Raw genomic sequence first — 15,179 nt, forward strand, 5'->3', positions numbered from 1 at the left:
GGCCCAGAAATCTGTGTTTTAACACTGTCCATCCAGGTAATTCTGATTGTTCCTGAAGCCTGAGAACCAACGAGATAGGTAACTGAATAAGCCTCCTTCCCCGTCTCCATGACTCATTTCTCTCTGCTCCCATGAGCTGTGCACCACGATGCTGGCTTCCTCTTCCTCAGGAGCAGCCCTGATCAGACCCCAGTTGTCACACACCTCCCGCGTGGCTCCTGCATAGGCCACGGTGTGACAGCTCTGAGGTCACACTGCCCAGGCGTGAACCCACGCCAGAACTCTTGAATTTCGTATTTCTGGTCTACTGGGCTAACTCAGAAGTGGCTTTTTTTTTTTTTTGGTAAATTATATCCCTCTGTAGAGATGTGGCTCATTTTATGCAGCAGATGTACCAAAAATTTATGCACGGTGGATTTTTTGAGGGGGGGGGGGAGAGGAGGGTAATAGAATATTCTTTTCAGGGAAGTTGTTTAAATGCCCTGGGAGAAGCCACGGATTGAAGTAGCTTTTGTTTGCTTGGCTGTGTCTTCTGGGGAATTCCAGGCCAAAAACTTTCACCTCTGGCCTCTTCTTTTCAGTTGGAGGAGGCTGGAATGTGCTGATGTCTAAGGCTGTTACTCCAGCATTGGCTATCCTAGGTCTGTGACTCTGAAGGTAAAATATTTGTCTATTTTCTTAAAATTAGGTAAGAAGAGAATTGAAGTAGGCTGAAAAATGTCCCCCACAGATATGAGGTCTTAATCCCTGGAACCTGTAAATGTAACTTCATTTGAAAATCGGGAAAGACCCTTTGCAGGTGTGATTGGTGAACGATCTCCAGATAAGGAGATAATCCTGGATCACTGGGGGTGTGTCCTAAATGCAATCCCATGCATCCTTATAAGACGGAGGCAGAGGGAGATGTCCATGCACAGAAGGGGGGGAAGGCGATGTGACCACGGAGGGAGGGACTGCTGTCAAGAAGCCACAAGTCAGGGAGTGCTAGCAGCCACTGGAAGCTGGGAGAGGCAAGGACTGGATTCCCCCCTGGATCTGCTGCAGGGAGCCCTGCCCCGGGATACCTTGATTTTGGACTTGTGCCTCCAAAGCTCTAAGAGAGCAAGTTTCTGTTGTTTTAAGCCACCAAGTTTGTGACATAAGGAATTTTACCACAATTAAAAAAAAACAAACTTTCTTTCTTTCTTTCTTTCTTTCTTTCTTTCTTTCTTTCTTTCTTTCTTTCTTTCTTTCTTTCTTTCTTTCTTCCTTTCTGTTTTAAAAGAGAAACGAATGTGCCTGTGTTTGAAACGTATGCTGGATGGCAGATGTGTCTGTCCTTGGCACCAGGATTTCTAGGTGTGGGACTGGCAGGTTGGCGTCCTCAGCCCTGCCCCTCCCCAGCCCCGTTCTGATGCTTTCCTGAGCCTCCTGCTCTGCGTTCCTCATTGAGTGGCAGTTTGTGTGTTGCATTCCCGGGCGCTTCCTCCCATCATGCTGCTCTCCCACATGCACACCTGCTGTTTTGTTCTCACTAATTGCAGCTGGGGAGTTTAGTGGCTTCCAGTCTCTGTTGGAGTCAGCATTGATGGGTGGTGGGAACGCCAGGTGGGCTTTGTTTCCCTGTCTTTGTCTCCATCCTGTATTTGGGATCTGATAAATACCCCTATTCTGACATGAAAAGAGTGGCCTCTTGGATGTTCCTTTCTGAGCTTTGTTTTAGAGCGGCTCAGTCATCTGGGACCCCTCCCCCGTTTTCTAGAGTAAAGACCCGTGTTCTCTGCAGAGGGGACTTGGGGGATTCCCTCGGGTGCTTAGTCATGAAGTCGCTTATTTATTGATCAACTACTAGAATCACAAATCAGAACATTTTAAGACAAGTTCCTGGAGATGATCTAACACATTTTCCTCATCTTGCATACGAGAAAGCACAGCCCCCGAGTGTTGCCTCTGGGGTGAGCACTAGTACAATATAACATAAGACCTGGTCCCTATTGCCCACCTGCCCCCATCCCTCTCCTACCTCTCTTTACCAAAGACTGTGCCAAAATGTCTTGGTAGGCAATAGCTGTCATTTATTTAATTTTATAAACAGCTGACATTTACTGAAGCCATACTATGTGTGTGGCACTGCTGTTAGCACATTCCCTATATTATATAGTTCATCCGATTATCATTAAAACCCTATGAGGTAGGTGCTGTTATTAGTAAAGAGTGCCTCGGCTTTGTAATGAGTCAAACCTTTAAATTCTGGAACCATCATTTGCTAGTTAAATTGAAACCTCATACAGAAAATGGGGATAGTAGAGCTCTCAGTAAATATTTATAGGTGAAAGGAACAAGTAGATGAACAGATAAATGGTGGATTCAGAAAAATACATGTGATTGAGAAATATCAGTCAATAAAATGTTAAGAAAATCCAGGACCTGTGTGTGTGTGTGTGTGTGTGTGTGTGTGTGTTTTAATGTTTATTTATTTATTTTGAAAGAGAAAGAGTTTGAACAGGAGAGAGGTAGAGAGGGAATCTTAAATAGGCTCCAGCTATCAGTGCAGAGCCTGACACGGAGCTCAGTCTTACAAACTGTGGGATCATGACCTGAGCCGAAATCAAGAGTCAGAAGCTTAACCAACGGAGCCATCCAGGAGCCCCCTGGGTGTTTCACTTGAGCATGTGACATGAGCCTTTCAGTTCATTCATATTCTCATCTAGAAAATGAGGATAGCAATATTTACCGTATCAGAGTGTTCTGAAGATTGGGTGGGAGAGGAATATAAGCAAAGTACCTAACCCAGTACATAGCACAATGGCATGATCACCCAGTACATGGCAGCAATTTTTGTTAGTTGGTGAGGTACTTGAAGGGCACATGAGGAATGCATTGTCATTGGGCTGTGGGGTGCTCTGGGGTAACTATAAAGTCCTGTTCCAAGGTCTTCCCTTCCAACAGGACAGCCAGTGTGAAGTTCACATGACTCAGTCGGTACAAGGATATCTTGACCCCAAAGGGCAGCAGAAAGAACTCTATCGACCATCAGCCCTGGCCAGAAAATTCCTCACTGTCTAATGGGCAGGCACAATGGACAGAAGGAGCCGCTGGCTGGGTGCAGATGCATCTGTCCACAGTCACACTGTCTATGGGCATGAGTCATTGGCTGTGTCCTCAGATGTGGAAGGCAAGGACAGGGGACAGCATGCCATTGGACCTATCCGATGGGGTGGTTGGAACTGTGGTTTAGGAGGATGGTTGAGCCTAATTCCTTTTCCATTACAGGCCCTGTGTTAACTTGGGCAAGCTCTACTAATTATTTTTTCCACTCTACATTAGTATGTATTGACCTCTGTTCTGTATCAGGCACTGTATTAGGTTCTGGGGAGACAGGAAAAAGACATGGTTTCTGCCCTTGGGCAGGTTTTAGCTCCCCGGAGACATAGCAAGGAGGCAGTAAAATCAGGTGCACTCTGGTACTGTGGATGTATTTATAAATTTTTTTTAAGTTTATTTATTTGTTTTGAGAGAGAGAGAAGGAGAGAGTGTGTGAGCTGGGGAGGGGCAGAGAAAGAGAGAACCCCAAGCAGGCTCCACGCTGTCAGGGCAGAGGCCAAAGTGGGGCTCGAAATCACAAAACTGAGATCATGACCTGAGCCAAAATCAAGAGTTGGACGTATGACTGAGACACCCAGGCGTCCCGGGATATATTTATGCACGTGAGCAAGGGCAAGGTGTGTGTTGTGGTCTGAGTATAAGCTCGTGAATTTTTCTCGTTGGAGGGCCTCTTGACAGATGACTCATGATTTTGTTTTCTTTTTTAATATATCATTTATATTTGTCATGATGGATTAGATTATGTTATTTATATGAGCAATTCCCAAATCTCTGTGGTTTAAATAATAAGGATTTATTTCTTACTCATGTAACACACTCATCTGTGGTTGGTATGTGTCTGTGGGGAGGGTCTCTGCTCCGTGTTACTCAATACTCTGGGACTCAAGCAAGTCCCACTCCTTGGAATGTGCTAGATCCCGGTGGCTGGAGGAAGTTGGAACTTGGGAAATCATGTTCTGGCTCTTACAGGCTTTTGCTTACAGTTGGTTGTCCTAAGATAGTCACATGGTCACTGTTCACTTACAGGAGCTGGGGACGATCGGGTCTGCCTGTGATTGGGAGAAGATGAACCAGGTGATTCCTGATAGCCTTAGATTATTCTGACCAACTTCATGTTTGAATTCCTAGGCTAGAGGATATAACAAAACAGTGCATTGAAAGACAAGCTTGAGAAGCTGGCCAGAAACATGAAAAGGAGTGACAGCTTGACATCTAGGAAAAGTACAGGAAAGTCATGTCTGTCTACCAGTGATAAGGTCAGGTAGATCCATTGCATAGAGCTGATTGCCAGGACGCTTCTTTAGCTCCCAGGGGCACATATAATGTTGTTGCATATAGTAAAACTCCAGAGGAAGTGTCTTTTCACTTAGTTAAAACTAAATGTAACAAAAACAGTAAGCCTTTTGTTACCCAAAAATGTGACTTCAATAGAACTTGGGTAAATTGAGGCACTGCTGTTTATAGTTTTCCATTTCTTCATGGGCAGTTTGTGAGTGCTTGATTGTTCGCGCAGACCTTAGTCTGTCTCTCTTCTTCTTATTTTTTTCTTGTTCCTTATGCTTATGGTTGTTGAGAATTTCCAGTAGAGTACTGACAGTTGAGCTACTTTGATGTAAGTGTATATGAACACATGCATACATATCTTTCTACCAGGAGAAATATGAGCTTCAGCAAGCAGAAGGTCATTGGCTGGGGTAAAAAGGACACAGGACATCATTTTGGAGTAGTCTTTACCTGTTATCTCTGCTCTGTTCTCTTTCTCAGCACGTTCTTCTATATCCTTTGTACAGGTGGCTAGGAAGAAAGATCCTTAAATATCTTTGGCTCACTTTCCTGGAGATCTGCACTAGCTAATCAGTCAAACAAACATTTATCAAGCATGGTTTATATCCCCAATGGCATGGTGGAGAAAGAAAGGGAAATGTCAGTAGGGCCCCCAGACTCTAAGAGCTTACAATTTCGAGATGGGGAGATCAGTCAGGATTTGCCTGTTACGTGCCTCACACTGTTCCAAGCTTATATCACCTAACTTAACCCTACGGTAGGCTTCTGTAGCTGTCAGGTTTTCTATTTGATGATGAAGAGATTGAGACCGGAGAAGACCGCTAACTCTGTTGTGCTTACATAGTGAAGTGGCAGCATTTGGATGTGAAGCCAGGGTTCTCTTTAAGTCTATTCTGCCCTTGCTGTGATACCTGCCAGCCAGCATGGAGCATTCAGAGATCCCTGAAGCAGAGTGGGATCTCAGGAGGGCAGAGGGGTTTGTTCTGTTTACCACCATGTTCCCGGTGACGACCTGGAAGTCTGGTGTAGATACAGTGATGGTTAAGAAAGGCTCCTGCCCTGGGTGCCTGGGGGGCTCAGTCAGGTATGCGTCCGACTCTTGATTTAAGCTCAGGTCGTGATCTCATGGATTGTGAAATGGAGCCCCGTGTTGGGCTCTGCGTTGACAGCATGGAGCCTGCTTGGGATTCTCTTTCTCTCTCTCTGCCTCTCCCCCAACTTGTGTTCTCTCTTGCTCTCTCTCTCTCTCACAATAAACTTAAACAAGAAGATGAAGAAGAAGAAAGGTTCCTGCCCTCAGGAGTGAACAGTCTAGTGCTGTGTAACTGACAATAAGTTCATCAAGTCGGTGCAGGGAGCCTGCTACCATGGGCAGCGGCACAGGCAAGGGTGCCTCGTGTGTAGTTCATGAGAAGCATTGAGGGTGTTCAGGGGTGTGGCACTGTGTGACTGAGTTTCAGCCAGCATACCTCTTGAGCAGCGGCGACGAAGGAGCAATTTGGGAGGTGAGTTACCAACCGCCCCCCCTCCCCCGCCCTGGCCCACTGCTGTCTCCATCAAGAAGCCATAGGAATGAGAGCCAGCTGCATTCAGATGGCTGCAGGGGGATGGAGAGAAGCACTTGGTCTCATGAGTGGTGAGTGGTAAGCATGGGGAATAGAAGAGAAGAAGGAGCCTGGGAGGGTCTGCACATTCCTGGCTTGGGCAGCTAGCTGGGTGGTGGTGGACCAGGAGGGAGGGCCACATTTAGTGGAAAAGACAATCCTGTTTCAGACAGGACCAGAACACCTGCTTTGGAGTCAAGCCCTCTGTTCTCTCTTAGCTCTTTGACCTCGGGCAGAATCCTTAACCCACCCTGAGCCTTCGATTCCTGAAACCTGGGAATACAAATGGTACCTCCCTCCTAGGGGTTTTGTAAGGAAATGAAATCACACACACAAAGCACTTCAAGTTTGACACGTGAATGCCAGCTGCTGCTAGTCACTGATAACCAGTGCTTAATAACTGATGATGAAGATGTGAAAAATGCAGCTTGCTGCAGCGAGGAACGTATTTCATTAGTTGGTTTATTTTGTAGTTTTATGGTTGTATTAACACAAATACAATGCGTGCGCAAGCCGTCTGTCCACTCTCTTCATTGTGCAGCCTGGCGTTGTGATGGGTGACTCTGATGGCCGGCCGGGCTGCTCTTTCCGCAGTGGCTTTGGAGGACACGTGTGAGCAGTGTCCACATCTGTGCAGTGCGACGTGTTGCACATCAGCAAACACTTCAAGCTCCTTGACGTTGTGGTTTAGGAGCTTCCGTGAGTCACCGGGCAGCATGTGCTTTGCTTTCTTGTTACTCCCGTAACCAGGGTTGGGCGTCACGATCCGTTGCTTGAATCTTCTGTGCACCCTGTTGTTAGTGCCTCTGGGTTCCCTCCAGTTGCTTCTAATTTTGACGACTTCATCTGGCTGGTGCCGGATGAACTTCTTGGTCCACTTTTGAATGGTCTTGGGCTTTACCAGGGGTCTAAGCAGCTTTCCAGGCAGCACTGAGGGCGAGAGTGCAGTGGGGAATTTAATACCTGGCAACCTCTGTTCTCATTTTAAAGAGTCGGGGCAAAATGCTACAGGAGCGAATAAAGGGAAAAAAATTAATCACGTGTCTGTTATGTTGGCAGGCTCTATGTCAGATCCCGTACTAGGCATTTGGCAAATTTTTTGTTAATTATTATAACCATCTCATTAGAGCAGCCTGAATAGCCCCAAGAGTGTAGAATGCTTCAAGAGGTTTGTTTCTCATTCTCCAAAGGAGAAGGTTGGGGAGAGTAAAGGAAGGGGGGTGGTATGTCTGCTCCACACAGTGACTTGGGTCCTCATGTGGTCTCGAAGCTGTGGATACTGATGTCCAGCCAGCACAGGACAAGAGCACGGTGCCAGTGCTGCTCACGTCCCACTGGTTAAAACTTAGTCCCCCAGGGTCACACCTCACTGCAAGAAGGCTGAAAACTGTCTCACCTTGTGTATGGGGCTTGGTGAACAATGAGTTCTCTCCACAAAGGGCCCCACGGTTGGGGGATATGGAGGTTAAGGAAAGTGGATTTAGTGGGATTAAGTAATTCATAAAGGAGGGGTATTTACAGTTCAGATAGTTGAGGAAATTCTAGGATGATGTCTGGGACCATGAGCTGGTACCAAGGAGGCGTGGTGGTGAAGGATGTTGGCATCAGAAATTAAGGACTGGGTAAACCGGTGGTACGGACAGTCACAGGCTGGCTGGAGCTGCCCGGGGATGGTGGTAGAATGGGAAAGGGAAGGAGAAAACCTGAGATCTGTCAGCGACAGAGGGATACAGAGTTTGTGGCCAGAAGGTCTAAACTTCAAACAGGTTATTCAGGGCATTTGTATGTGTGGGATAACTTACTTGTTTAGTCCTCCCATGTGCATTGTAGGCTAGCAGACCCAGGGAGAGCTTCGAGCTCACGTACCCTGGGGAGGAGATAAAATGAGATGTGATGGTGGGGTGGACGGAAATTGGCTGTCGTGGTCAGTACTTTCGGATTACAAAGGTTATGGGAGCCCGTGTGAACTTGGAAACCCGGATGAGACTGCTGGTAAAATGGATGAGTCCCAATTCCCTTCAAACTGGTGGTCTTTGAGGTTGCTTTTGAGCGTGGGGATAAATCAGTCTATCAATGCATATTTATTGAACACGTACCGTGTGCCCGAATATTTGTGGCATCCGTTCCTGGGAAGGCAGTGAGAATGGGATGGGGTGTAACCCACAGTCTTGGCCGGAGCCGGCTTGTGGAGAGGAGACGCTCCTGAGGAGGGGTCGAAGGACTGATGGTTCTTTTGGCATCCGAGGGAGTCAGTGATCATAGCACACAGAGCCCCCGAAGGTGGGACCACCTCGGTTCTCACCCGCTGAGTTCTGTGAGCCTTTGCCAAGTCACTGGGCTTGCTGGTCCTTGGGTGTCTCATCTGTTTAAAAATAAACCAGAAAGCGCGGGCAAGGCTGCTTTGTTTTCATTATTCAATAAGTATTTGCTATGTACCATCTGTTCAGGTCCATGGGGCACAGAAGGGTAGGACACAGAGCTGCTGCCCTCAAGAAGCAAAGGAATAAAATAAATACATGCGGGGGGAGGCGGGGAAGGCAAACTTGTACAGACTGTGGACAGATATTGATGAGAACCCCTGCTGTACAAGGCTCTGCCCCCAGGGCCCCGGCAGTAGGTAGTCTGCCTCCTTCCCGCGTGGTCTCAAGTCCATTCCAGTCTTGTACAGCCACCCCATGCTCCTCCTCTCTCCTCCTCCCTGGTCATTTGGAAAGTACTTCTTAAACACCTACAGTCTTTCGGGCTCTGGAGAGACAACCACGAATGAGTTGGCAGGGTCCCTGTCCCCATGGAGCAAATGTTGTCTTTGGAGCAACAGGCTGTAAACGGGCAAACAAGGCGGTTTCACACCTTGGTATGTGCCCCAGGTAAGCAGAGACAGCAGTGTCATGGGAGTGTCTTGTGGGGTCATGCTGGATGGGAAGGTCTTTGCAGGGGTGGGGGGTGCTCTGGGTTCTGAGGAGGTGGAGGAGCTGCCCCGTGAGGGGGGACCAGCAGCTACCCTGAGGGATGAGGCTTAGCCGTGGGCAGCAGGAACTGAAGGGGCCACAGTGGTGGATGGCTCAAAGCTGAGTCAGGTGATGGGGGTAGAGTGAATGCATATTGAGACACACGTGAGAGATGGTGGCCCTCTTCCTAGTCTCTGGCACGTCATAGGCGCTCAGTGAATATTTGTGAAAGAGTGGGTGCCCCCATACACACCACCTTTTTGAACCCCCTTCCCTCCCAGCCGACTCTTCCAACCTTCCAAGGCAAAATGTTTTCCTAAAAGCCCTTCTCCCACTTTTCTTGTTAAAATGCCCTGGCTACATAAGAACTAGCAGCCCACGCACGTGAATAAATCTTGTAAACTGGCTCTCACCGTGCCCGCCATATTGAGCCCTGGGAGCCCCCAGGTTGGAATCCTGAGCCCCTCACTTTCTTGTACTCCATCTTGACTAGGAAAAGAAATGCCATTTATTTAACTCTTATAAACTGGCCATTGTATCATAGGGAGATTTTAATATTTGTGCTAGTGTGAGTAAGTATAGTCATATCTCGTTTTTTTTTTTTTAAGTTTATTTATTTTGAGAGAGAGAGAGCATGTGCAAGCAGGGGAGGGGCAGAGAGAGAGAGAGAGAGAGAGAGAGAGAGAGAAAGAGAAAGAGAAAGAGAAAGAAAGAATCCCAAGCAGGCTTCCCATGTGGGGCTCGAACTCAGGAACAGTAAATCATGACCTGAGCCGAAATCAAGGGTAGCTTAACTGAGCTACCCAGGTGCCCCAGTCATAGCTTGTTTTGTTTTTTTTTTTTTTTAATTTTTTTTTTAATGTTTATTTATTTTTGAGACAGGGAGAGACAGAGCATGAACAGGGGAGGGTCAGAGAGAGGGAGACACAGAATATGAAGCAGGCTCCAGGCTCTGAGCTGTCAGCACAGAGCCCGACGCGGGGCTCAAACTCACGGACCGCGAGATCGTGACCTGAGCCGAAGTTGGCCGCCCAACCGACCGAGCCACCCAGGCGCCCCATCATAGCTTGTTTTTATAGGTGACACACTGTGGCACAGACTGTCCAAGGTCAAAATAGTTACTGAACTGGGGTGTCCTTCGGGGTCGTCTGCCTGTAAAGGCCCCTTTTCCATGTGCCACACTAGGCTCCCCAGCTTTCCTTCCTCCCTTCTGCCTTCCCTCTCTCCTCAGCCTCCCTATCTGTCAAACATGGATAATGATCTTGTCCTACCTTACCACTGACCCCCTCCATGATATTGACCTAGCGGGAAGTTGTAAGGCATAACCAGTAAAAATGACAATGAAGCGTTTTGCCAAAAGAAGGTGTGCTACTGAATGTTAATTCGCAGCGGAGCCTGTCTCAGATGTGAGGGCACATTTATTAGGTAGCTGTTTAGCCGGCGGGCTTTTTCCTGCCCCCAGCTCGACTAGGAAGCTGAGTCCGGCTCCAGCGGCTCTAGCTCCGTCCTCTGTATTTTTGCTCTGTTTCCCTTCTGTGATCTCTCTGCATGTGGATTCGGTGACTCCGCAGCAACTCAAAAGCTCTTTGGCTCTGTGAACTGGCCAACAGCCACAAGAACAGTGGACGTCGTGCTAGGGATCCAGCCACGAAAGCAGTAGGGGCTGCCCTGAGGGTGTCCTGGTCTAGAGAGAGGAGAAGGGCAAATGTGGGACCAAGCGCGGCAAGCCATGGGAAGGCCTGAGAAAGATGCTCACACATGGAACACCATCGGAGGAGAGGTAAGAGGCAGCCAGAGGGCCTTTCATAAACCTCCGACAGCCTCTGCAGGGGCCTGTAGAGGGAGTGGCCTACAAGGGGCTGAGGTGCATGGGAGACAAGGTTGTAGGCAAGTGCCAGGTGGGGAAGGCACCGACGTGCCTGGAGAAGGAGAGACTATGGAAACTACTGAGCCTCAGGGGTTATGTGTTTGACGCTGTGTGTGGGTGTGTGTATGCAGATAATGTGTGTGGGTATACACATGTATATTTACCCATAACACACATACACGCATATGACATTTACCTGGTATCTTAGTTATAGGGACAGATTGGTTGAAGAGAATGACTTGAGAGACAGGTCCTTAGGGAGAGTGACAGTCCCTCTGAGCAGCTTTTCCAGGAGAACATTCTGGAATTTGAGATGGTCAAGTGAGGGTAAACACTGTGTCACAGAGAGGATATTAGTTTTGGAGATCAGACAGACCTGACTTAGAATCTTGGCCTCAACAACTCACTCACTCCCTATCTATTTATTCATCCATCCATCCATCCATCCATCCATCCATCCATCCCCACTATCTGTGTATCTATCTATGAATCTATCTATCTATCCATCCGTCCATCCATCTGTCTGTCTGTCCGTCCATCCATGTCTGTCTATCCATCCATCCATTCATCCATGTCAGTCTATCTATCTGTCCGTCTATCTCTCCCTCCTTCCCCCCTCTATCTGTATCCATCATCTATCTGTCTATGTATCCATCCATCCCTCCATCCATCCATCCGTGTCTGTCATCCATCCATCTGTTGATATCTGTGTCTGTCTGTGTCTATCAGTCTGTCAAAACAAACTGCCTCTTGAGGGTTACCCTGCATGTTACTCCAGAGGCTGCCTCACGCTGTTCATTTTTGGCCTGGGATTTTCACTCTCTCCTTTCCTGCACAGGCCACAGGGGCTACTGTCAGGCTCAGTTTCCATCACTTAGACTCTTGCTATTTTGTGAAAACAGTGCAGGCATCCAAACGCCAGGCCATGCTTTGTGTGCTCATTTAATGAGAAACTTGAATGCAAAAGAGGGAAAGTTTGGAGATAATTGGACTCAGGAGGGTTGCAGGTTTTTGGAGGTGATGAGCAGTTGATAGTCTCATAAGAGGTGCTCATGATGGTCTACAAACGGCTGAGCAGCCGGGTTCCTACTTCTAAGGCGCATCTCCCCAAGGTCTTCCTCGTGTGGCCACCCCTCCTGCTCTCTGCCGATGCTCAAGGCTGAACACTCGCAGGGCGTCCATGTGCATGTGAATGTGCATGCACCTCCGGTGATGCCCCTTGTGGGAAAGGCAGCAAAGGAGTTCCCACCCTCGCTGCAGCTCTGTTTTGAAACTTCATTTTCATGGCCAGCCTCTTCTCTGAAGTTGCACAAGTGTGTGAGTCCCTGGGCTGGGTTGACAGGCAGGTTCCTGCACTTGGCTCACTGTTGAATGCCAAAGAATGGGTCTTAGATGAAAAGAGTCCTTTTTTTTTTTTTAATGGTTGTAGAAGGCATGGTCAAAAGCCAATCACTCACCCACTTGTCTTCGAGCGGATGAAGCCAACACAGTGCTTTTTCTCCGATGGGAGATTCTCCCGGCATGAGGAAAGAAACATAATTGGAAAATGGGCAATATTCACGGAGCAATTACTGTGCCCGTTAATGAGGTTTACATGAAGGCTTCCAGTGAATTAATGAAGAACGGTGATTTTGGCATTCATGTTGAACAGCTGGACAGCTTGATAAGGGAGCACCCCAGGAGGGCCCAGGGCTTAGCCAAGGTGGTAAGCACTGAGGGAAACTCTCTGCTCGGCTAGCCCCTTCCTCGGTTGTCCGTGGTCTCATTACTGTCCTGGGAGAAGTTGAGCATGGTAGGCTCTGGGCTGCAACACCAGGGCTGCCCCACCAAGAGGAGAGGAACCAGTTTGCTTAGGTTGTGGGCGTCCATTTTCCTTGGGCTGTGTTCAAGATGTAGCCAGCGGCAAACTGTTAAATCTCCTTTCCTCGGGTGTTCTGATTAGGGATTACAGTGGCTTTTGGGGGACAGCATGTCTTGGGGGAAAGGCACACGCCATTGCAATAGACGGCAGTCTAAGTGATGGCCCTGTCAGTTATGTCTGTGTGTTCCTTGGATGTGTTATTCAGTGGTGGGGAGCTGTGGTTTCTTCCTCTGGAGAAAAGACACTCTTACATCAGTGACCTGTTGTGAGGATCAAATGGAATAGTTCACACGGGATTACATTATGCCTGTGTTAGTCGTTGTATCAGGCAGGGTTCTCCAGAGAAACAGAACCAATAGGACATAGAGATATATTTATACCTAGGGGCTTTATTTTAAGGAATTGGCTCACGAGGTTGTGGGAATTGTGAAATCTCTAGGGCTTGCCGGCAGGTGGGAACCTCAGGCAAGAGTCAATACTACAGTCTTGAGGCAGAAATTCTCTGGGAAACCTCAGTTTTGGCTCTTCAGGTCTTCAACTGATTGGACAAGGCCCACCCACATTATTGAGGGTAATCTCCTTTACTTAAACTCAACTGATTGCAGATGTTAACCACATCTACAAAGTGACTTCGTAGCAACACTGAGGCCGGTGTCTGATTAAGTAACTGGGGACTATAGACTAGCTATGTTGACACATTAAACTAACCATCATTATTGTTGTCACTGTTATTGAGATGCCAGGAACCAAATATTATATTTGCCCCCGTTGGGGACTATTGGAAAAGTGTCATTTGCTGGCCTAACACACAGCCAACATGTTAACTGTGGAGATAGATTGTGATGAATGAGGTCAGGTTGAGGAGAATGACTTGAGAGACAGAAGCACTTAGGGGAGAGTTACAGACCATCAGACCAGCCTTTCTAGGGGAACATTCTGGAATTTGAAATGGTCAAGTGAGAGTATGTCATGGAGAGGATCTTCATTTTGGAAGCCAGACAGACCTGACTTAGAATCTTGACCTCAACATAACTTCCTTCCCATTCCACACTGTGATAAGTAACTGACCCTCAGCAATGGCTTTTAAAACATTTTTTCTCCATAAAATGGGGAAAACAAACATCTTTTAGGCTTATTGTAAGAGTGTGGAGTATATCCGGCATGATTGAAACACTCAGTAAATAATTGTTTCCCTCCCTGTGTATCTGTTAAGTGCTTATTGAGTTGTTACGATGGGACATTTGTTTTCTAATTAAAGATTTTCCAAAAGGGGTTTGAAGCTGGGAACATTGCAGAATGCAAGAGAGTTCAGGAAAGCTGGAAGTATCTGTCAAGGTGGGGACAAGTATGGTGTTCAGGACTGCCTGGCTTTCCCATGTGCACAATGAAAGTGCATTTCACCAGGAGATCTTTGATGAGCAGAAGAGATAGAACACCCCGAAGGACTGCTTTGTCATCTGAGCTGAGAGCTGGGCGAGGGCAGAAGTGGAGGCTTGTTTCCTGATGCTTGTGTGCAAATGGGAATCGGTGATGTATCATTTCTGCAGATAAGCCATCACCGTTGTCAATCCTGTGTCATCCATCCCTGTCCTGTTGGGCAGAGGGGATCTGAAATGCACTACATGTCCATCTTTCACCAGCATGTTTGTGTGGGACAGTATTGGCACCTGTTTTGTTTCTGGTCCTGGGGCTGTCAGAAGATGGACAGAGAATCTATATGAGCCTGGTAAATTCCCGCTGCAACAGACCGGCCGTCTGTCTGTCTTCCCCTCCGATATTTATGTTGGAATCCTAACCTCCAATGTGATGATAGTATCAGGAGGTGGAGCTTTTGGGGATCATCATGATTAAATGAGGTCATGAGGGTGGAGCCCACCATCAATGGGATTAGGACCCTTTTTTGGGGGGGCGGGGTAAAGTTTATTTATTTTGAGAGAGAGAGTGCCCAAATGGGGGAGGGGCAGAAAGCTAGGGAGAGAGAGAGGATCCCAAGCAGGCTCTGCACTGTCAGTGCGGAGCCAACGTGGGGCTTGAACTCGCGAACCATGAGATCATGACCTGAGCGGAAGTCAGATGCTTAACCGACTGAGCCACCCAGGCACCCTGGGATTAGTGTGCCCTTATAAGAGTCACCGCCAAAAGGCTTTCCAGATGCAAGGATACAAGAAGTCAGCAGTCTGCAACCATGCAAGAGGGCTCTCACCAGAACCTGGCCACACTGGCACCTGAGCTCAGACTCCCAGCCTCCAGAATTACAAGAAATAAGGGTCTGTTGTTTCTGAACGCCCCCATTCCATGGTACTTTGTTATAGCAGTCTGCAGTGACTAAGACAACCCTTTCCATACAGACTATTTGCTTCACATTGGTTTCTATACTAACTTGGTACCTCTGCATGGGAAAACACCAAAAAGCATGCAGAACCAGTTGCATTAAATAGGTCTGTATTTTGTCTTTTTCTTTCTTTGTCTCCTTGAGAAGGCTGTGAAGTCCTTGAAGGACAGATGGTTTTCTTTCCATCGCTGTGCCTCAT

At 47.7% G+C, this 15,179-nt stretch overlaps 1 protein-coding gene across 2 annotated transcripts in view; it reads left to right on the plus strand.

Annotated features, from left to right (window-relative positions):
• The window catches only part of LARGE1 (LARGE xylosyl- and glucuronyltransferase 1), a 540,881-nt gene that overhangs the window by 85,195 nt on the left and 440,507 nt on the right, over positions 1-15,179 (plus strand). The gene's annotated exons all lie outside the window — the stretch shown is intronic.

This window comes from Panthera pardus, unplaced genomic scaffold (assembly GCF_024362965.1).
Source record: "Panthera pardus isolate Hobbes unplaced genomic scaffold, ASM2436296v1 HiC_scaffold_6, whole genome shotgun sequence".
Taxonomy (NCBI): domain Eukaryota; kingdom Metazoa; phylum Chordata; class Mammalia; order Carnivora; family Felidae; genus Panthera; species Panthera pardus.